Source organism: Rattus norvegicus, chromosome 10 (assembly GCF_036323735.1).
Source record: "Rattus norvegicus strain BN/NHsdMcwi chromosome 10, GRCr8, whole genome shotgun sequence".
NCBI lineage: Eukaryota > Metazoa > Chordata > Mammalia > Rodentia > Muridae > Rattus > Rattus norvegicus.
Genome location: NC_086028.1, coordinates 71,102,269 through 71,124,611, shown reverse-complemented (window position 1 = coordinate 71,124,611; position 22,343 = coordinate 71,102,269). Strand labels below are relative to the sequence as shown.

The 22,343-nt window shown below is 47.2% G+C and overlaps 2 protein-coding genes and 1 long non-coding RNA gene across 17 annotated transcripts in view; 1 reads left to right on the top strand and 2 right to left on the bottom strand.

Moving 5' to 3' along the window:
- Positions 1 to 22,343, top strand: part of LOC134480843 (large ribosomal subunit protein eL21-like) — a 1,068,210-nt gene that overhangs the window by 551,767 nt on the left and 494,100 nt on the right. The window lies entirely within an intron of this gene.
- Positions 1 to 22,343, bottom strand: part of Bcas3 (BCAS3, microtubule associated cell migration factor) — a 459,409-nt gene that overhangs the window by 45,881 nt on the left and 391,185 nt on the right. The window lies entirely within an intron of this gene.
- Positions 20,882 to 22,343, bottom strand: part of LOC134480844 (uncharacterized) — a 52,437-nt gene continuing 50,975 nt past the window's right edge. The window contains exon 2 of the long non-coding RNA XR_010055718.1: positions 20,882 to 21,752. This is a non-coding gene — a long non-coding RNA (uncharacterized LOC134480844). The remainder of the gene's footprint in view (positions 21,753 to 22,343) is intronic.

Below are 22,343 nucleotides of genomic sequence, written 5' to 3'. Positions count from 1 at the left end.
CTTGAGCCTCTCAGCCTATACTTCTCCCGAGAGGCTATCCATCAGCTGGGGAGCTTTTCTAGTTGTTTTGTGGTTGGAGACAGGGTATTGCTGTGTAACACAGGCTTGTCTTGAGCTTGGGGTCCCTGTCTCAGCGCTTTAAGAGTTGGTATGGCTGATGTGCACGTTCATATTCAGGGAGCTTTTCACTCCATGGGCCAGCCAGTCAGGATCAGGGCTTAGACTGGGGCCCTGGCACTGCAGGCTCAGCAGGTGCGTTTCCCTGTCACCTGAAACTATGTCTAGATCTCATTCCTGTTAAGTTGGGCATCATTGTGTTGGTTCATTAGTACAAAGAGAACAGGGGCAATCCTGCAGATGTCTGTTAGAGGCCACCATGGCCCCATATACAATGGTGGGTTCAATAGAAGGCTTAGTCTGCTGTTCTGGGTGGCATTTTCTAGAAACATTATGATACTTACTCTGTAGAGCACTGGCCCTGGCCAGTGTTCCAGGAAGAATCACAGAGGCTATCCTGGTCTACATACTGAGTACAACCAAGGCTTTCATAGAGAGACCTTATCTCAAAGCAAACAACAACAACTGCTGGTGCTGCTGCTGGTGCTGCTGCTGGTGCTGCTGCTGCTACTACTACTACTACTACTACTACTACTACTACTACTACTACTACTACTACTACTATTACTACTACTACTTTGACCCAACTTTAAGCCCCGTATCATAAGATTATACCATTTACTACCACTCCTTGTTAGGGTCCAGTTCTCCACCTTGGTGACCTCTCCACAGATGCACTAGGCCCCACCACTATGACAATAGGTCATGAATATTCTAGTATTCTTTCCATTAATAAAAAGAGGCTGTCTTGACCTCATTTCCTTGTCTCTTCATGAGCTACTGCCTCATGTCTCTTCTTCCTCTAATGAAAATTCCTTTAAAGAGAAAGCTGACTTTGCTAAGATTTTTTTCCTCCCTTTCTCTTTTCCCTTTCTTTCACTGAATCCATTCCAACCAAGTTTCTTGCCTCTACCTCTCTTGAATCTACTCTTCCTAAGTGACTGATTGCTGTGTTTGTAAATCCCGCAGCAGTTTCTCACCTGACTGGGTGTATGCGCAGGTTATGTGTGCATCTGAAAGTGGAGTCTTTACTAGGTTGCCAGGACTCCATGTTTACCTAGTGTTCTTCCCCTCCTCCTCTGCCTGTTCCTTCAATCCGCACCTACCTCATACTATACCTATCTCCTCTCTATGCCTGCAGCACCTGCTATTCCTAGGTGGCCTTCCATTGAAGAGCTAAAGAGGCTCAATCTGCTTTATTTCTGTGATCAGCCCAAACTGGGTATAGTCACAGAGGTACGATCAGAGATACCATTCTCCAAGAATTGAGATTCCCAAGTTTCCCTGCCAAGCTTTGGTTTTGACGATGACGGCACAGTATCAGAAAGCCAAAGGTGCCTGAGCCACATGAGTAGTTACAGTGACATTCAGGAAAACGAGACTTTTATAGTAACTAAGGATTACACAAAAGACAAAGAATCCAGATGCAGAGGACTCTGAGATGCTTTAGACTGTGTCTCCCATCACATCTGATGTGACCCGGTGTCTGGTTCTTACTCACTGAGCCAGGCCTTTCCTTCACTGGCTTCTTAGGGTACCCTGCAGGTGGAGGATGGTGGACACCAGGAGTGTGGCAGTAAACCAGACCAAGGACAAAGGGGTAACTGCCACCACTGGAGTGTGGGCTCAGGCCAAGCACTATGGATGACCGACTGGTGCAAGTTCCTCAGAATAACCACACCAGGAGGCAGTGTACAAAAGGACAGGAGGAAATGGGAGAATCACACCAGTTTTTGCAATGTTCTGTTTTGAGATCAAGATGTTAGCCTCTGGCTGAGAAGTGTGGTGTGAAGAGGAATGGGAAAGCCCTGGTGGAGAGAGACAAGGCCCCAGTCAGCCTTCCCGTTCTGAAGATGATAATGGCACACAGCTTCGTCAATGTCCTAGAGCAAAACTGTACCCTTCAGGGAAGGGAAAAGTCACAGGGTGCGGATGGCAGGTGCTATGCTCCCCCCTCCACAACCTCCGCCCCTTGCCAGGGATATGGCGATGGTAGTCTCTTACCCTGGGAAGGGCCTCCTCCGTTAGCCTGGGTGGAGCCCGACTCAACCCTGAAAGCCCTACCTCCACTCAGCCAACAATGCTAGAGAAACATCTGCTACCCCTAACCTTCTCCTTCCCCAAAGAAATGATTAAAAAGTTAAAGAAACACTTCCATATGGAAGACTCCAATCCCAACAGGTCACCACAAGACACTTCAAACACAATAAAACAGGAAGAGCTAAAAAAAGCAGAGAGAACCCACACGATCTTTTATATAAGAAAAAGAACAAAATAAAGCCCTGGGTAACTTTACACAGTTCAGAACACCATTTGGCAGTTAAGTATGTCCTTAATCTGCCCAATTTGCTTATTACAGTCAAGGTTTAAAAGAATGAGAGCCTTGGCCAAAAAAGGGCTGCAATGACTTCTATCCTAAAGTAAACTCACGAAGTGGATTAACCTGCTCGTCTGAAATAGTTCAAAGTGGAAAGTGTTCATGTCCCCCTCCCTGAATGCCCCTGACAGAGACTGTCCTAGGAAAGAGAGTCCTTTAAAATCAGAACCACCTGAGTGCACTGATGGCTATTCATCCAACATCCACTTACTGGGCCCCTGTAATAAGCTGGGTCCAGGGCTAGTTATTGTAGAACCACATCAAGGGTGACTCGGCCTAGTGGGGAGGGGCTCAGACATGGGGAAGACACTGTGATTCCCAGGTCAAAACGCAGAGCAAACATACAAGAGCTTGAGTGCAAAAGGGGAGAGGCTGCCCCGAGCCAGCCAGGCCTGGCTAACTCAGTCTTAGCTCTGAAGAGGCAATGGACTGAGGCCAGCGCTTCACATCGTCCCAAATTCTCCAGGTATAAAGTGAGGGCAGAATTCATAGGCATTCTGTTAGCTGTGAACTTTAATTTCTTTTTTTTTTTTTTGTCTTTAAAACTATGTGCCATATATAACAAGCTTCATCCACAAACACTGTGAGCATTTTAAAGCCAAAACAGGTCAGGGAAGAGATTGGATAGTGAAGAACTTTTAAGGAATGAGCAACAAAGAAGAAAACATAAAGAGAGACGCACCTCCCCCCAGATTTCAGCCATCTTCACCCTAGAAGTAATGGTGGTCTTCTTCAGAGAGGAAGCAGTTCATATAGAGCCTGGCGAATCAAAGGCCAGCAGGGAGTCTGCCAAGAACTGGCAGAGAGATGGTTAGGAGTCCTCTGCTGCTCCAGGGGGAAGTCCTGGGGCAGTGGCATTCCGTGGGCAGAGGTGAGCCTTCCATCCTGGAGGCTGCAAGCTGACTTCTCTGTCCACCTCCCTTGGGCCTTAAATTGCTTCCTGAGGCGAGGACCCTGGCTAATGGTTTATTTACAACAGGAAGAAGCAATTACCTTGGAGAACATGGAGTCATATGTCCCACCATTAGCCAGGACACCAGCACTCTTTACCAATAACCCCCAAGATATATGAACCAGTAATGGCCTTACTTAAAGACCTGACCATGGCTCCCTCCTCCTTCCACTCAGGTGAGGGATTTAAATAAAGACAAAGAATGGCAACAGAGCCAGCTTTGAGGGCAGCAGGCATGAAGCTGTCTTCCACCTGCTGGGGCGTTTTATGTTGGGCAACATGGTGTGGTGTATTCCTGCTTGTAAGGAGTGGTCAGGGATGCTAAACTGAATAGTGGGTGCAGAAGACCCTTGCGAATGGACGTAACAGCACAAAATACAAGGTGCACAGGGCTGGGGTGGTGTGTGTTTTCCAAACTAGACTAAGACCCACTGTAGGTAAAAATTACCACAGTTGATACCAGGATAGCTGGGCTGGGATGGAGATGGGAGGAGGACTTCTGGGGGAGGCATGGAAAGCAGGAGGAGAGCCTCAAGTGCTCCAAGGGAGGAGGCTAACCAGCATGATGAAGAGGAAGTTTCAGAGCGCGCAGGCTGTCTGTCCTGATATTTAACCCACGGAAAGTAAAGGCAGAAGAGGTGCAAAAAGCTTAATAGTATTTGTAGTTTAAATTAAAGTGTTCAGAGCCCGTTATAGAGCAGGGTAATGTACGCAATGACATCTGGGGCTGTAATCAGTGGAGCGCTTTCAAGAGCTGCCAAAGCAAACAGCCAAATAACAAATCCACTTTACAGATCATCAATCCGGTCCTGGACTTGCCAAGGTAAATAGTAAAAGGCTGAAGTTTGCTTTGCAAACCGGGGAGCTGGGAGTTGAGCAGGGCCCTGATCCACAGCTGCACCGCTGGGGCAAGGCCCCTGGAGCTCCAGGCATGGAAGAAGGCCAATAGGCCAGGCAGCCGAGCTTCTTGAGGTAGAGTCTGATGTGGGTCTGGAAGAGACAAGGCTGCCGGGTGAGGTGGGCACTCTCGACCCAGCCCAGATGTGGGCTGGCCTTGGCAGTTTGTGGACTTTGGAGAAGGGAGCACAGCCCAAGCTGCTGTCTTCCTGCGGCTGCCAGGCTTCATGGAAGGGAATTAAGGCTCCTGGCCAGAAAGGTATTCTTCTGAGAAGCTGGTCAATGTCCAGAGGAGAAGTTGCAGGCCAACGGATAGCTGCTGTCCAGTAAATCCAAATGCCCAGGGGTGGACACACTGGCTGCTTCTGAGTCACGGTTTTCCAGGTGGAATGATGGATATGGGGCATAGTAGGGCCACTGTGAGATTCTTAAAACCTGAAGTGCTAGACCCTTGGGTTAAACCCCAGTATTTGGGGGTGACACAGGGAGGAAGAGTTGCTCTGAGAATATCAGTGTGCTGGTAAAAGGCAGCTGTGGGCCAGCTGGAAGAATAGGACTCTGCATATTAGGCCAAAGAGGAATGTCCCCTCCATCCCCTGGAAAGAAACACTTGCTCTGATGGTCCGTCACAGAGTAGAGCTCCCTGAAGGAGAGTTTGCCTGTGTCACGTGGGTGAGAAAAGGGAGGAGCAGAAAAGATGCAGGGCTGTGGAAGAGGCACCGCCTGCTTGTTCTGAGTGTCCCAAGGTAAACTGCGCCTGAGCTTCTGGGCTGGACGGAGCCTCAGGCTCTCTGCCTAGAGACTGACCTGGTTAGGAAGACTGGTTGTGCAGAGAAAGTCACAGCCTCAGGGCCCAGGAGCCACAGGCTATGAATGAGTCAGGCGTCTGCTGGCACTAATTAATGGTAATTGCTGTTACAATTAGCGATCTCTGTCACATTTGTTTGTTCATTGATATATTTAGCAAACATGCAATGGAAAACAGTATTCTTTGTGGCTCTTTGCCCTCTTTTGACCTGTCATGTGTAAGGCTCAATGACTAAATTTGTTGTTGCCCTTACATTTTAACTATTAAAGGCTTATATGATCCCATTTCACAGGTACAGAAACTGAGGCTCACAGAAGCTCTGTAATTTGACTCTTGTTGTCTAACTCAGCAATATCCCCTACATGATTTTCTTTGAAGTCTGAAGGATAAAATATTGATCCCCACATCCTCTTTCTATCAACGGCTTTCCAGGGAGACAGTGTTGACATGTGCAGGGAAGCCCTCTGTTGATGTTCCTACTGTACCCTGAGCCTCTGTTTACACATCTGTCTTCCTTGTTAGACCAGGGCCATCTGGAGATTATGTCTAATTACCTTTCTGAGTCTCTGAGGCTTCTATGGGGGTTTGCCAAACTACACACTGAAGAAATATGGATGAGTGGATAATCTGATGAATTCATGCATTCAGGCTCATCAATCCAGCAGGAAATAAAGGACACAGAAGGGTCAAGAAACTTGCTAAAACTTTAGAGCTATTAGAATGGTCAAACCTGGGCTCCTGGGCTCAGAGAGGCAATGAGAGTTGAGAACACTGTGAAATCCACAAGGTGCAAGTATTGGGTGTGGGAGAGAGTGCAGTGAGAGGGGTGTGTCTGTTGGTTATGATGGGGCAGGACCCATCTCCCTTAAAAATGTCTCCATTTTGTCCTTGGTCTGGCTTTCGGTCATGGACAGTTCACTACAGTGACAGACGGTGCCAGCTCGGCTAAGATTATAGTTGGATATAATCTTAGTACCTAGAAAGCTGAGACAGGAGGATTGCCACAGTTTAAGGCAAACTGACTACACAGTGAGTTCCAGGGCAACCGGGTACACAGTGTTAGACCCTATCTCAAAAATAAAATAAAATAAAATAAAATAAAATAAAATAAAATAAAATATTGCAGGTGGAGATCAGCATGAACACAAAGGCCTCTGCCACAACTCCTTTCAGTGTGTTGCCATAGAAGCTGCCAATGACCTCTCTGTCCCTCACCAACGTGGCAAGCAGGAATTCCGGAGGAGGAGGAGGAAGAGGAGGAGGAAGAGGAGCTTGTGGTTTGATCAGGAAGTTCCTTCCTGGTTTAAGAGTTACCTTACCTAAGAGTAGACCTTAGCCATACTGTGCTAGAAGCAGATTCCTAGGCAGGATCTGTTCAAGCAACAACTTCTCATGCCCACAAAGGGCCAAGGGGAGACCACCTGGGTGTTCCTCCACAGAGCCTTTTGGCAACAGAGGTGGGAAGAGGCAGATTTCCCCTGCAAAGAGTGGCCAGAGGCTTGGCTCAAGCATCAGTGGGATGATGGGTGGCTACCCTGACTCCACACTTGTCTGAGGCAGCCTCTTCCTGCTCATGGGAGGTCAGGACCCACATGCCAAGCCAGACTTACATATGGAAAAGATTAGCCCAAACATGCAACCAAGCGGACAGTGCAGGGCGATACATGGAAAAGGTTGGTTTGGGACAGACCAGAAAGCACACCACCCAAACCCATATGCTTAATTATAGGCAGACAACCCTTCTGTCAGCCCTGGTGAGGGGCCGAGAGTGTAGAAGGGGGGACACCTTGAGCCAACAAGTATAAGCTGCACACCTGCTGTATGGCCATGCGCCACAGTGGGTGCCCTCGGCAGGCTGAGTTGATGTTGCCGAGACATGCTCGTTCAGCACTGGCTTTCTTCACAGGGATTCTCTCTTGCCCTCATCTCTAGAGCAGGAGGTAAAAAGGGCTACATTGTTTGGCTCTTTCCTCGTCTTAAGATAGGCTTACCCCAGGTAACCTGCTCTGCCCAGGTGGGCAGTTAGGGCTCTCTGGAATAAGGCATGGGAAATTGTGGCTACTTTCCAACTCCTCCAGGGGACTTTCAGAATTATCAGTGTCCACACCTTGCAGACTCTGTAACAGAGAATGGGGCATCCTGGATGAAACAGGTGACAGGGGTGGCCGTACACCTCATGACAGTGCATCTCCCAGGGTTGGCAAGCACCCTTGGAGATCTCTCCAAGAGACCATCTCTTACTTCTCACCCCAAGTTTCCCCTATCCAAAGCCTTTGTTGTTCTAAGATGGCTACCATTTGATGAGTTCTTCCCCGGCCTTGTCCTGCTGTGACCCTCAGCACATACAGTAAGTTTACAAGGACTCAGGAGCCAACAGGTAGTGTTGTGCTACACGCCCAGCATGGTCCTAGGCCCTGTCCACTCCCTGAACTCAGTGTTCAATTTTAGCCAAGAGGGGCCCACAGGAAATGGCAGATTCATCTCTCCATGGTTATAAGGTGTTAAAACTGGCAAAAAACAAGCATCACCACCCAGAATGGGTGGGTGGGGGGTGGAGGTGGGAGAGAGTCGGGGGAGGGACACACACTATATGAGCATAGTTTTTTCCCAGTCAGGCTATGAGCAGTGGTAATGCTGGTATTAGCAGTTGGGTTTCTTCCCTCTAGGCTCCTTGGCATGTGTTACTGGGGTAACTAGGAAGAGTGGGGGCCTCTTCAGGGTAGGGCTGTAGAGGCCTGTGGGGAAGGAATGCTGATTTTGGCTTCATCACCAAATCAGCCAATCTGCTACAGGTCCCTTGGGGCTTCCTCCATGAGACCTTCCCCTATAATACTGCCTCACCACACTTGCAAACATAACAGATTTGTAATAATCGAATTGGTAAACATCTCCTTGACTTTGCAGTCTCATTACTCTGTGTGTGTGTGTGTGTGTGTGTGTGTGTGTGTGTGTGTGTGTGTATGTGTGTGTGTGTATATACACATACAACTATATCTATTAAGTCAGGGTTTCCCATGTCATCCAATCCTCCAGAGCACTAGAAATAATCATCTTTTTATTGTCTTCCTCCCTAAGGAAACACCTAGTCCAAATGCCTCTGCTGTTCTGCAGACCCTTGGATCCAACTGTGGCTTCACCACTTCACCTCCACTGGCAACTGTCAGTGCATGAAGAGGACCACCCTTAATACCTCCTCCCCTGCCATGCAGGTATCTCCTCTCAGTGTCTTCATGTCCATTGGCTTCTATCACTTGGTGATACCAGTCTAGGCCTCTCTATCATCCTTTCTGCTGGACTTCTGAGTCCTCTGTCATGCTGTCACTAATCTTTTTTTTTTTTTTTTTGGTTCTTTTTTTTTTTTTTCGGAGCTGGGGACCGAACCCAGGGCCTTGTGCTTCCTAGGTAAGCGCTCTACCACTGAGCTAAATCCCCAGCCCCTCTAATCTTTAAAACCCATTAAGACTGTCCACATCATCTTCAGATAAGAGAATCCACCTCCTTGTTCTTAGTGTAAGATCCAGTGCCTTACGCTTTAGGCGACCAAGGTAGAAGGAGTGTTGAAAGCTTGAGGCTAGCTGGGCTACATAGTGAATTCAAGGCTGGCCTGGGTAACCATGAAAGACTCTATCTAAACAAAACAAAACAAAACAAAACAAAACAAAACAAAACAAAACAAAACAAAACAAAGCAAAGCAAAGCAAAGCAAAGCAAAGCAAAGCAAAGCAAAACAAAACACAACAGTGAGATCCAGGTGATCAGAGAGCCCCCACTGTTCAGCCCCTGCAACTGTCTCTTGGGTGACCTGCTCCAAACACAGACGCTTCTGGACCATTTAATTTCTGTTACCACTGTATCCTGTTCCTGGCATGCCACCTCCTCAGAGAAATTTCCCAGCATCCCCTTCAGACTGCATGGACATGTTTTGCTTGACACTATTTCACACGATTTGTAATTATGCTTATTTATAGGCTCACATAAATACCGTGCTTTACCCCCTCCCCCTCCCACTGTCTGAGCACAGCTGTATCACACAGCAGTACCAAGAGACACGAGACGGGTGCTGAACTTACCATACTTTTAGATATTGCTAAGATATTTCCCCACACTGAACTTTTCGTGAGAGAGGCATTCATGGCAACTGGGTCCAAATGATAGCCTCTAGGGCCTACCTGTCAGAGAGGAAACAGACACCCTTCAAAGTTACCTCCTTGGGAGACCCTGTTTGTGGAACCAGCATGCCATCATGGTTAAGCTGGTACTTCTGGAATTTAGCCAGACATTTTCTGAGGAAAGAAGAAAACCCTTGTCACTTTAAGTTCCTTGCTGGGGCCACATATCAGTGCTCCCTGCTGGTCAAATTTGCCCAATTGGACATAGCCCCGTGCGTATGGTAAGAATCAGTGAAATGTGCCTGCCACTGAGCCAGTGCAGGTCTGCTGGGGAAGGATCACAATCCTGGGGCAATGTTGCCGAGAAGCGGTCCCAAGCATGAGTGGGTTGGGGTAGAACATGAGAACTAGCCTCCACAGATATGGGTCATATGCTGCATGTATGGGGGGGACTGTGCTTGGTAATGGTCTCTACAGACCACAGAAACCCAGCCTAAATGTGACAACGACATAGTACTGAGATTACAGGTGTGTGCCTGCAGGCTGGGATCATGGTGGAGGCCGACCCAGGACTTCATGCCTTTTTAATGTTCTTCTATTTCTTCTCAAGAAGTTCTGCTTTGAAATATGTAGAACAGACTTTTGAATACAGAAAACTCTAGAGAACATGCCATCAAAACCCTACCTTCATAAAAGAGGCAAAAGAGATGAGGAAGAGGCTGTGGTTAATGGAGGCCACAGACCTGACTGGTCAGCACAGGGCAGGACTCCAGGCTAGTTCTCACTGTTACTGTCTAAAGGCTGCCCTCCTTTGGGAGATATTCCACTCAGGTTTTAGTTGATTAATTAACTAATTCTGTTTTGAAACAGTTTTACTCTGTAGCCCAGGCTGGCTTTGAACTCATGGCCATTTTCCTGTCTCAGGCTCCCAAGTGCTCTCATTACAGGCATGAGCTACTCTGTCTCTCTCAGTTTTACTTTTATTTTATGTGTGTGTATTTTGCCTTCATGTGCTTACATATGTGCACCATGTGTATGCCTGGTGTTGTGGAGGCCAGAAGCAAGCATGAGATGCCCTGGTGCCATGAAAGGATTCTGGGAATTCAAACTGTGGTAACTATCATCTCCAGCCCCTAGTTTTGATTTCTTTTTTAAGCAAGAGATACACCAGAAGGAAAATATTCTGGAATTAATAGCTAATTATCTATTCTAATTTTCTCTGTGGTCAGTTCTCATGTCAGTTGTGGGCTTGAGATCTGCTGATGTGTACAGTGGAGGAGGCTGGGCCTTCTCATATCCATCTCTCCACTGTTCTGAGCATCTGAGTATTGAGCCTGTGCCCACTGCTCTGGAAGCTAGGGTGAAGGGAAGCTCTTCACCTTGCGGACACTAGGGTCTGTCTTTCCTATACAGATGAAAATGGAAAAGTGCCTCAGAAAGAGGAGGGGGAAACCCACCCAGCACATGGGAGCTCCTCCATGAGTGCGGGGTTGCCTTACTAGCTGGGCGGCCCATGAACAGGGCGGCACCGCAGTCAGGTGGATCACAGCCTTGGCACTAGGAATGAATAATCTGAGTCCTGGGAGAAAGGGGGAATCCGGAGATGGAGATGCCACATGGCAGAAAGCTGGGGGGAGGGAGGGCTTGGTCACCAATTCCCCTCCACACTCATCATCAATCCTGCACGCCCGTAAGACTGTAACTTGGAGAGTATCTATGCTGCTTCTCAAGGCATTTTGACATCACCAATTAACCTTTTCTTCCAAATCAATCTCCCTGTTTCAGTTTTCAGCGGAGAAAAGTAAGGTCAGGCTCACTGCTGGGATGGGGCAGCTTTCTGTGTAAGGTCAGATCCTCAACCAGGGCTAGGTCCCCCATGCCAGTTCTTCACGGCTCCATATTTCCATGGTGTAGCCCAAGGCTGCATAGTGAACTGGTGAGATTTAGGAGGAAAAGAATCATCAGAATGGGTTATAAATGAGTTCTTCCCCCTGGGGAGTTTAGGCTCTAGACAAAAGTCTTCTCATCTTTAAAAGACTCTCCTTTGTAAAGTGAACAATCTGGCCCATGGTCATCAGCTGTCTGAAAGGCTGTGGGTCACAGTTAGTCTCCCCCTGTGATGCTAAGTCCATGTGACCATTATCCTCTCTTTCTCTCCGTTTTTCAAAGCCAAGTGTTTAGCAGCTCAATCAAATTAACTGTGGCACTTTCAAAGCATCAAAATAGCTACAATTCTCCCTAAAAAGAAGGCAGGCGCCTTGTTTTCAAGAAAAGATACGAAGTCATCACCCAGAGATCAGAAAACAAATACTCATTCTGTGACAGCACATTCCCCATTACTTCCATGGTCCCCCCTCCCCTTTGAAAAAAGACGTTTAAAAATACCAGCACCAATGCTTACTTCTGGCCAAATTTATTTCCAGCTTTGAGTAACTGGGTGTTCTTTATGGTCAAGGACAAAAAACCCAAGAGGCTGGAAAAACCTCATTAAAAAACCCACAAACACAACTCATTTGTTTGAAATGAAGTAGAGGCAGGAGGAGGGAAGGAAAGGAACGGGGAGTGGGAGGGAAAGTGAGCCCGTGTTCTTGGCCAAGCCTCAGTTCTAAAGAACTGTCACAGCCGAATAGTGGCCAAAGTACAATTTCACTCCTAAGAAGATGGTGGAGGCTTGGCCGGATGGGTGGGAACCACAATCAGTAACACGTCTCCTCACTCCTGTGAGGAGACAAAGGAATTCTTTCTGATCTTAAGAACTGCTCAGTTTGGCAGTCTGTGTGAAACCGCCCCAGGCTGAGGGAGTAGCCCAATGGTGGGGCTCTGGCCTAGAGTGCATCCAGTCCTGTGTTAGAGCCCAACATGGGAATATGGAGGGAGGAGTCTAGACGCCTAGAGCCTCGCAGTTACACAGAATGGGTCTGCCAACTTCAGCAATCGCAAACTGCCACCACACAAGAGCTCATTCTCACTTCAGAATAAAACCTGAAGACGTGAGTGGTGGTTGGTACAGCTGTCCACATTGCGTCTCATCTAGGATGAGAGTAAGCTGCAGCTAGGAGATCAAAGAACGCCCTGAGGTCACAGAGTCTGAGGCACTCAAGTCCAGGCCTCCAGGGTTTTCCAAAAGCTTTTCTCTTGTCTCACAGCTCAAGTGTGTGCCAGTGTAGAGAGACTCTAATCTTAGAGTCCAGGGCAGTGGCCATTTGTCACAAGGCTACAGCTTCTTCCAGTGTGAACAATTCCTGATGACAGGGACCAAATATCAACCTAAGTGACAGTTGACAGAGCCAGGCTCCCTGAAGGCAGAGGAATAAGGACACAAAGAGCCCCTTGGCTTGCAGGGCTATCCAGACAGCCTTGAGGAGGAAAGCACTTCCGGGTCACAGCCCCTGACCTTCCTCTTCTCAGGGACCTCCACCACTTACCAGTCCTGTTTTGGTGCACACATTTCCTCCCAGTCCAGACCCACAATCAAGCTCTGAGGTGGGATACATACAGCACCGTGACACATATAAATAATGTAAAAATAATAAAAATACCAAGCCTAAGGATCTGATTTTTAAAAATAGAAGGGAAAAGGGAAGTCAGAAATAAGAGATATGGCTTTAATTATGTTTGTAAGAATCATGGAAGTGGGAGACGGACTAAAAAGAACCAGGTTAAAGACTCAGAAGACGTGAGTTCTAGCCTCAGCGTTAGTTACTATTTACTAACTGTATGATATTAAAAAATATCTGAAATTCTCTGAACCTCTTTTCCCACAACCCAGCTCTCATTGAGGATCATCTGAGCTTTGCATGAAGGCTAAAACATTTAAACATGTGATATATGGCTATTATGGCTGAAGAGCTGATAACATGGGTTTCAGGCACTGAGGAAACCCTCTTTGCCAATTAAGAAAACATAAGAAACATCCAAAACAAATACTCAAAAAGTCTAATTGCACCCTCTGGGTCTTGTCATTAAAGTCAGTAAATGTTTTGTGACTTAAGAAAACTGAAGAGAAACGGGCTGGAAAATTTATCGTTAAATAAATTCTTTCGGCAGCACTCCCTGCTAGGAACCTAGGGGATGAGTTGGGGAACTTGAGACTTTTTGGTTCATAACGCAGCCCTCTAGGAATAGTTTATCAGATGAAGAAGAAAGACAGGGCTTGAGAGTGAAAGACCCACATTCAAAACCCACTAGAAAATTGGTATAATAAGTGCACAGGAAAAGGAAACCCGACTGCTCTCTGAAAAGCTGTGAGGTTCTGCAGAGAGAAGGAACCTTTAAATCTGCCGTCAGAGAGTCATCCCATGTCCCCCTCTAATGTCATTAGTCTGAGCAAAGGCTAAATACAGTATTGTACTAGGGAGGAAAGAGAAATTACTCTAGTCAATGTCAAAATGACAAACCATCAAAAAAAAAAAGTGTGGTTTATTCAGAAAAAAAAAATCTCTTAAAGGATCTTAGATGGCTTGGCAAACTTTTGATTTTAATCTTGTGATACAACAGAAGGCTACTGCAGCATATCAAGCAAATGTGTAAGGAAATGATCAATATACTTGACGTATTATTTAATTATAATCGTTAGTGGCAGAGACAGTATGAAAACCTAGCATCAACATTCTGACAGTAGAATGAATAGATATGATTATTCTCCTTACTAATACAGCAGAATTGTGAGTTATCAAGCCAGACTGCAGATGTGAGCACCAAGGTCACCTTAGTATACTAAGAGTTTGATGTAGGGTGTCAGAGCACCACTGCTGGCGTGCCCACTGTAAAGAACCAGAAGCTAAGGGTTACAAGTTCAAGTGTTTATAAGGTCCTTTTTCCTACCTGTCTCTCCAAGTCTCCTGTAGCTCAGCCTGACCTTAAACTGGCTATGTATTCAGAATAACTTTGAAGTTCTGATGCTTCTCATTCTGCCACCAAGCGCTGGGGCTATAGTCAAGTGCCAACATTGTTTTTACATGTTAGGGATCACACACCAGGCTCTGTTCATGCTTGACTGGAACTCTATCCCAGGAGCTGATTCTCAGTGCATCACTTTCATGCCCAGATCCTCTCAAGCTGCTGGAGTTTAGGGAGACGTGGGGGTTGTGAGTGAATGTGTATTCTCTAACTCTTGGGACCACAGCTTACATATGCAACAGTTTCAGAGCTCTGTAAGCCCCTATACAGCCCTTCACAGTGCAAGACAATGAGGACTGGAGGAGAGAAAAGACATACACAAGGTCACACGGCTCCCCTGTACAAGCAGGTCAAGACCCAGGTTTCAGGATGCCTGGTACAAAGCTCTTTCTGTGCTGAGGTGGTCAGCTAGAACACAACCAATCTAGCTGTGGTGATTATCATGCCAACAGCAAGGAATGCACTGTCCAGCCTGGGCCAAGGGAATGATGGTTAACATTTAACATGATGGGACGGACTTCAAAGACACTGCAGCTGGACTCTAATAACGGGGTGAAAATGCTGAGATGAGCAGAAGGCTGCAGGTGGACGTCTCTGGCTAGAAATAGCATATGTCCCCAGAGCAGAAGTCCAAACTGGCCCTTACCATGGGGTCAGGGGATGGGAACTGTCCCACAGTCTGTGGTTCAATGTGCTCTTGAGGTGTGTACCCCTTATTAATGCCACGGGTCACCAATGAAGTCTCTGTCTGCCATCTAGGGGAGAGTGTGGCTGCAGTGGACAAGGGGAGAGGGAGATGGTGCTACGTGGGTGGGTTTCTGGAAAGGCCAAGGAAGACAGGGATCAGAGCCTTTCTCATAGAAGCCTGGCAATGATGTGTACCAGTTAATCAAGTATAGGTGAGGAGCGGGAGACAGGCAGGGCAACGGAACATAATGCTGACGATATCAAAATCAGTGCTGTGCAAGACTCTTCTATAACACAGTGTAGTATTTGCATGTAATCTGCATACCCTCCTGTGCACTCACACATCTCCATAGCCTAATATCTAACACAGCATGAACGGTATATAAATAGTTGTTAAGTTGCATTATGTAGGAAATAATTACTAGAAGTAAAGTCTTTAAGCGTCTATATAGATGCATTTTTCCTGAATATGTCTGCCTGCCTGCCCCCCTATCCATCCACCCACTCACCCATCCACCCATCCATATCCAGCCATCATCCACCCACCCACCCATCCATATCCATCCATCCATCCATCCACCCATCCACCTATCCATATCCACCCACCCACCCATCCATATCCATCCATCCATCCATCCTTTCATCAATCTAGACAGGGTCTGTTTATGTGCCCTGGCTGTCCTAGAACACCCTATGTAGAACAGGTCATTTACTTTTGAGACAGGGTCTTATGCTGGATCCCAGGCTAGCCATGAACTCATGATTTAGTTCTGGAATGCAGGTATGCACTAGCATGCTCAGTTTTTTTTTAAATAAATTAGATTCAGAGATAAGACAATAGTCTTTCGATAATTAGAATTCTCCAAGATATGGTGGTACATATGTCTATAATCCTAGTGCTCAGAAGGTTGAGGCAGGAGAATTGCCAAAAGCTTGAAGCCATCCTGGTCTATATAGCTCTGTGTCAAACCAAACTAGTGGAGTGAGGTAAGGTATTCCTCTAATTCTAAAACTCTGGAGGCTTGACTGCAGCCCCAAACAAAGAAAAGGGGACTCAGAATATTTAAGAACACAAAGCAGTGAAAAGAAGTTGTACACGTGCTTCAGAACTGTAGAAGGATTCCCAAACTATACCAGTATTACCAGAGTCTTGGATAGAAAAAGGAATTTTGGATCATGTGATAGCAGTTTCATAAAAGGGCCAGCAGTCGTCAGAGTTGGCTTCTTGTGCAAATCGATTGAACACATTTTGCCTTACAGGGAACATTACCAGAGGAGCCTAGCCCGGCATGGAGCCTTGCATGCCAGTTTGAGCAGATAAGATGCTGGGGAGAGAAGGGGCTGCAGCCTCTTCTATTCATGTCTCTTCCTTCTCAGAAACCAATGAGGTACAGCTCTAAGAGCAGCCTTATTTTCATGCTTTCTGCTGCTCTCAGAAAGGCAGCTGAGACCTTCAAAGTGTACCTCCCACCGGAGTGGAGAGAAAAGACATACATACACAAGGTCACATGGCTTCCTGGTACAAGGAGGTCAAGACCCAGGCAAGGAGCTGTGGTGCTCTGGATAAGACATTACCCTAGGGAGCAGAGGATGGCAAATTAAAAGGAGAAACCCGAGCCTAGTAGTCACAGAAGAAGGGACACACAGGATAGGCCATGGGGGTCGATGAGAGGTTCTGTGGGATCATCTGTGACTAAGAAGGTGGCACCAAAGTGGTGCTGCTTAGGGTGACACATGAAGGACAAGCAGGTGGCAAGTGGCAGTGGAAGAGAAGGTGAGGTCCAGGACATGGCAAGGGAAATCCTAGGAATTGGTGTGAGCAAAGGCATGGGGTACCAAGCAGAGTTGTGGGAAGAACACAGGCTCCATGTGAGAGAGGGCTGAGGGGAAGCTGCAGAATGTTAGTGTGCAGGCTGCACAGGAACCTCGGAGTTGGGGGCTTGGATTCCTGCTTTGCCATTAACAGGTGGCACTAGACCACCTTTCCTATGGGTTCCTTTGCTCTCTGGGAAGCCCAGGAACTGAGGTGAGAGCTGAGGCTGCACAGTTGGAGCAGGAGTGCCGAAGGGCAGCACTGGGATGCTTGAGAGAGGATTACAGTCATGTCCTAGCAGAAGGAAGCAGAGGTCCAACAGCAGCAGACAGATGTGGTGGCTTCTGACAGTGTTTGCATCTGGAATCCCCTCCCACCCCCCAATAGTGGCTCAAATCAGTAATGTCTCCTAAAGGAAACCTGGATGAGGATGGTGTGTGACAAGGATTATCTCCTCCCTGTCCACAATTTATTGGTCCTGAATATCAGGTTAGCAAGCTGAAGCAATTAAACATCAGGCCAGCTGTTTCAGGCAATTAAGTAACATTTTTCATTTAGAAGACCACACAACAGAGAAGAGAGACTACAGAGATAAGACCTGTGTTTTGATTTGCTAAGTCTCTGCTGCAGATAAAACCCAGCTTTTTGGAACCCTTCAGGCAATTACTATTTCAGGCTTGGCAAGAACTGGAGTCTGAGAGTAACTATTGGGCTTCTCTTGGCAAGGCTCAACGCTGCCACTATAGCTGTGTCAATGTCCTAGGCAGTGGTAGAAGGCAGGAGGAACCAGGAGCCATAGAGCTATTAAGATGACTGCTCCAGGCCCGTGGCTCAGAGGAGACCAAACTGGGTCCTCCCACATGTTCTTAGAGAGGGAGTGTGGTCGGACGATGGGAGGCCCAGCCTGCTCATGGGGATTCTGTGGCTGCCTGCCTGGCATGTGCTCTTGGCAACTGTGTAGGCCCTACCTCCCCTTAGTATCTCAGCCTTAGTATCTTTTCTTTCAGAAGAGGGCTGAGGAGAGCTCTTTTGCCTGGGGTGGGGGTGGGAGGTATCAGAGGCAGCAGGGGTGCCAACTGGTTAGTATGAAAGGGGAGAAGGTGGAGGGTGATGAAATTTGATGTCCTCTCTGCCGCTAATGGACAAGGCTATGCTGTTCTAGCCGCTTGCCCTGAGTAGCCCTCAGTTTCCACAGCATCAAAGCATGAGGAGCTGGACCACAACAGATGATTCTTGAGAAGCCTTCACGTTTTGATACCCTATTCTGAGATGCCAAGAGAGATAAATCAGCAGGCTTTTCTTTGAATGGAAAGGGGGATTGGCTTTGTGCTGCCAGCTGACTTCCCTACAGGATTCTGGGGCTGGCCTGGGGCAGGGAGAGCGGGGCAGCTCAAGGAGACAGAGGGCCGAATGTGGTCGCAGGCTACCCTGCCTTGGAACCTCTCTTGCCTGAGCTCTTCCACTTAATTGGGAGCTTGCCTTCCCAGCTGTGTATTTTTATCCTGGGCCCCGGAACCCAAACCCTGAGGTTTGTAGCCAGAGGCCGCTGCTTGTTTTCTCGTTAACCGCCTCAGCTCTGAGGTGCTTCGCAGGAAGTCATCGCCCCAGTGCAGGGCCTCTCCAGCAAGCAGGCCTCCAGGGAGGATGCTGAGTGAGAGGCACTGGAATCCAAGAGCTGTCCTCCAGCCTCGGAAATAAATCCCCCACACTGTCTGGCCCACACAAATCCCAGCTCAGCCAGGCCTCTCCTGTGGGGTTATTCTGGTAACAAAATGCTTGAGATCAGCAATTCTTTTCTACTCTTACCCACTCCTAGAGAGGAGCCAACTGGGCTATTCCTTAGGCTCCACTTTCCGTGTCTGAAATGTGGTTGAAAACTAATATTCCAGATGTTTCCTCAGATTTTAAGTCGAACCACAGATTAAGCTTCCTATAGGAAGACGGTCTGGCACAGGAGGGAGGACAGTCAGTCTTCACGGCTGGGCGGCCACTCCACCCTTTGCCAGCTGCTTCTCCTTCAGAAGAGGCTGTGGAGTTTTGTTCCAACCCCAGTTTCTTCTAGCAAAATAATAGCCTTTCCCTTTCTATCAGGCAGTAACCACTGTGAGCCCAAGGACTGTTTAGTTCAACTCTGTGCAGTCTAACGCTGATGGGTTCCTCAGCTACTGAACGAGTGAGGTCAGCAAGACCAGAGATGCCAAGTGTCTAGCACCTGAGGGGAATCCATCTCTCTCACCCGAGTGGTGGATGCTCAGTGAAGAGGAGAGTCCTTCCTTGTGCCCATGAGGTTACAGAAGGGTCATCCCATAGGAGAAGAGATAGTTAAAGTTTTATTCTCCCTCCCTTCCTCCTCCCCTTTCTTTCTTTCCTTTTTCCCTGGTGTTAAGAACAGAGTCCAGAACCTTACATGTTAAACCAGCTCCCTACCACCAAGTATATCCCCTGGCCCCTATTGTTACTATTTTATTTTTGTTTTTGAGACAAGATCTTACAAAGTTGCTCAGTTGTCCTTGAGCTTGCTTTGTAGCCCAGGCTGCAAATTCCAACTTGCAATCTTCCTGTCTCAGCCTCCTGAGTATCTGGGATTGCAGGCCTACACGGTTATGTCAAGATTCAGACAGCATGTTGATTTGGCAGTGTTATCTGGCCATCTCAGTGCTGGCTCTGCAGCTATTGCTGGAGCCTACACTGGCAGTGGAAAAGTCTGATCGTTACTGATGTTACACGGGGTGGCAGGAGCATCTTCCTGGCCTTAGGGTCTTCCAAAGAGACTCACACAACCGGACTCTGGCACAGACCCCAGATTCTCGAAGGCTGCTGACACACTAGGCCATTGTTCTTGGACAGCAGCAGCTCGGATCAAAATGGTGAGTGGGATTTTCCTTGCATTGGCTACAATACATATGTTTGTTCAAGAAAAAACAGTTGGAGCAAGAAGGCATGAATGTCTGCTGCTAAAGAAAGGCCCATTTGTGCCAATTACAGTGGCAGATTGTTCAGGGAGTTCATCCTCAAAGTCCAATTACCACCCAAAGCATGACCAAGGTCAGTGCCACTCTGCAGTTTGCCACCATTTCAGCCACTTCAGCACAGTTGTGAACTACCCTGGGATCTGCCTGTAGGGAGAGCTGGTGTACATTAGCCTTGCTAGCCGGTCTGTGTGGACACCACCATCCTCCTTGTTCCTGGACGGATCTATCCAATGAGTATCTCTGCAATATGCAGACCTGGGCCTCAGTTTATTGCACTGGACGCACTGGTGTCTGTGTGTGTGTGTGTGTGTGTGTGTGTGTGTGTGTGTGTGTGTGAAGACCAACAGCCCATCCTGATGATGAGTGAGGGTGTAAGCTTCAGGAGCAAGAGATCAAAGATCTGTCCCTGTTTTATTTTGAGCAGCACACCCTAAGCCATAGCCATTAGCAGATGAGATGTGAAATGACCAATTTACCTTATACTTGACTGAACTGTGGCCAGGAAGCCCTAGGGATCTGCTTGCCTCCACCTCCCCAGTGCTGGGATTGCAACTGGGTGCCATTATGCCTGGCCTTTCTAATGTGGGATCTGGAGATTAGACTTGGGTCTTTGTGTTGGCAAGGAAGTGCTTTGATGACTGGGCCATGTCCCCAGTCCCCTTTTAGGGGGATTTAAGAGCAGAATCCCCCGCCCCAACCTCCCCACACACCTGCAAGTTCTTTAGAGCAACACAGAAATTACTGTTCATTAAATTTTTCCAAACAGTGAACAGCATGTCCTAATATGGACTTCAAAACAAATATGTAATATTTTCAGAAGCCGGACAGCTTCAACAGAGATCCTAAATTTAGACAGCGAAGGTTATACATCCATCAACCACAGCAAGATCTAGTCTTTGAGATACGCTATTGTTTAGAATCTCTATCCTCAGCTAGAGTTAGCTGTTAAATTCCTAGGACAGAGTTGGTATTTTAATCAGCATCTACATCTCTCTCTATAATGTATCAAATATGAGGAAAAGGATACATGTGACAATTCATATATTCATAAATAAGAATAAAATATTTTACACTACTGTGAGTTAAACTCTAAAAAATTTAGATTTATCTATTTTATGTGTATGGGTGTTTTGCCTTCATGTGTGCGTATGCACCCGTGCATGCCTGGTATCCTCAGAGGTCGGAAGAGGGAGTCAGACCCAAGGGATGGAGTCAGGGATGGTGGGAAGCCATCATGTGAGTGCTGGCTGGGAACTGAACCTGGGGCCTCTTCAAGAAAAACAAATATTACTCACAGCTGAGCCATCTCTCCAGCTCTGCAAATAAAGTTTTTATGGGTGGCTTCAGGAAATATTTTAAGAGTTCTGCATATAGGATCTCAGTGAATCCTCCTAACAATGTTAGAATGAAAGCATTCTATGTTATGGATGAACATGGAAGCAAGAATAGGTGAAATAACTTGTCTAAGAAGACACAACTGGTAGAGGGAGGGCTAGCTGGCAATGTCCCAATTCATAAGGACCCCAAGCCATGCAAGAGAGAAAAAAGGACACAATATAGAGTTGGGCTAATGACCCAAATCTGACACTTCTTAAAAGAAAACATATCAGTGAGTGTGCACGCATGCGCGTGCGTGCACACACACACACACACACACACACACACGGGGGGGGGGGAGGGAAGCCTGTTCTCTGCTGGGCAAGGAAGTGCTATCGAAACTACAATGAGATCATCATCTCACCTAGTGTGAATGGCTATGATCGGACAGAACAGTGAAATGCTGGTGAAGTCAAGAAGGCGGCTCCCACACACTGTGGGAAGAAGGGGGCTCCCACACACTGTGTGTGGGGGATAGTTTAGTACAGTCACTGTGAAAATAATATGAAGGTTCAGAAAAAAAAAAACCAACCAAACAACCACCACCACATCATTTGGTGATTCTACCGCTGGATTTGTAGCCAAAGGAAATGAAATTAGCACATAAAAGAGATACTTACTTTATTATCTTTACTATAGCCAAGACAGAATCAACCAGGGTGTCCACTGATGGGTGAATGGATGAAGATGTGCTTCATTCTAAATAACTGATCTCATAAAGAGTAGAATAGAGGCCAGTGGAGCCTGGGAAGGAGAGGGGAGGGAGGACACAAAGGGCATTGCAGAAGACAGCAAACTACAGTTAGGCAGGAGGAACTAGCTTTGGCATTCTATAACAATTAAGTCTACTACTTACTTATCCAAAGATTTTGAACACAGACAAATGATAAATGCTTGAGGAGATAGAAATGCTAACCACTCAGATTTGATCATTTTACATGATACATATAAATACTATGTTTCATTTAAAAAGAAAAGGGCAGAGCTGGGAACTGAAGTCCAAGGGGACTGCTCCAGGGCCCAGGTGTTGTCCACTGAGGAGCCAGAAGGCCCTCACGGGTCACCTGGATCTTAGTCTTCTCTTGGACACACCTCCCTCCCTCCTGGCTGCCCTGCTCTAGACACAGGGTCGACAGCCTTGACAGCATATCCTTCCTCTAGAAGAGGCTAAGCCACCATACTACTCTGCTCAGACACCAGTGCTGTCAGGGAGCACAAGCATGTTCATCGAAGTCATTCACCCCTCAAAAGTTTTGCTTAATCCTTTGACTCAATAACTGAACGCAGTGGGAAATATTAGTTCCTAAGAGGTGATTTATGCATAGGCTAGACAGA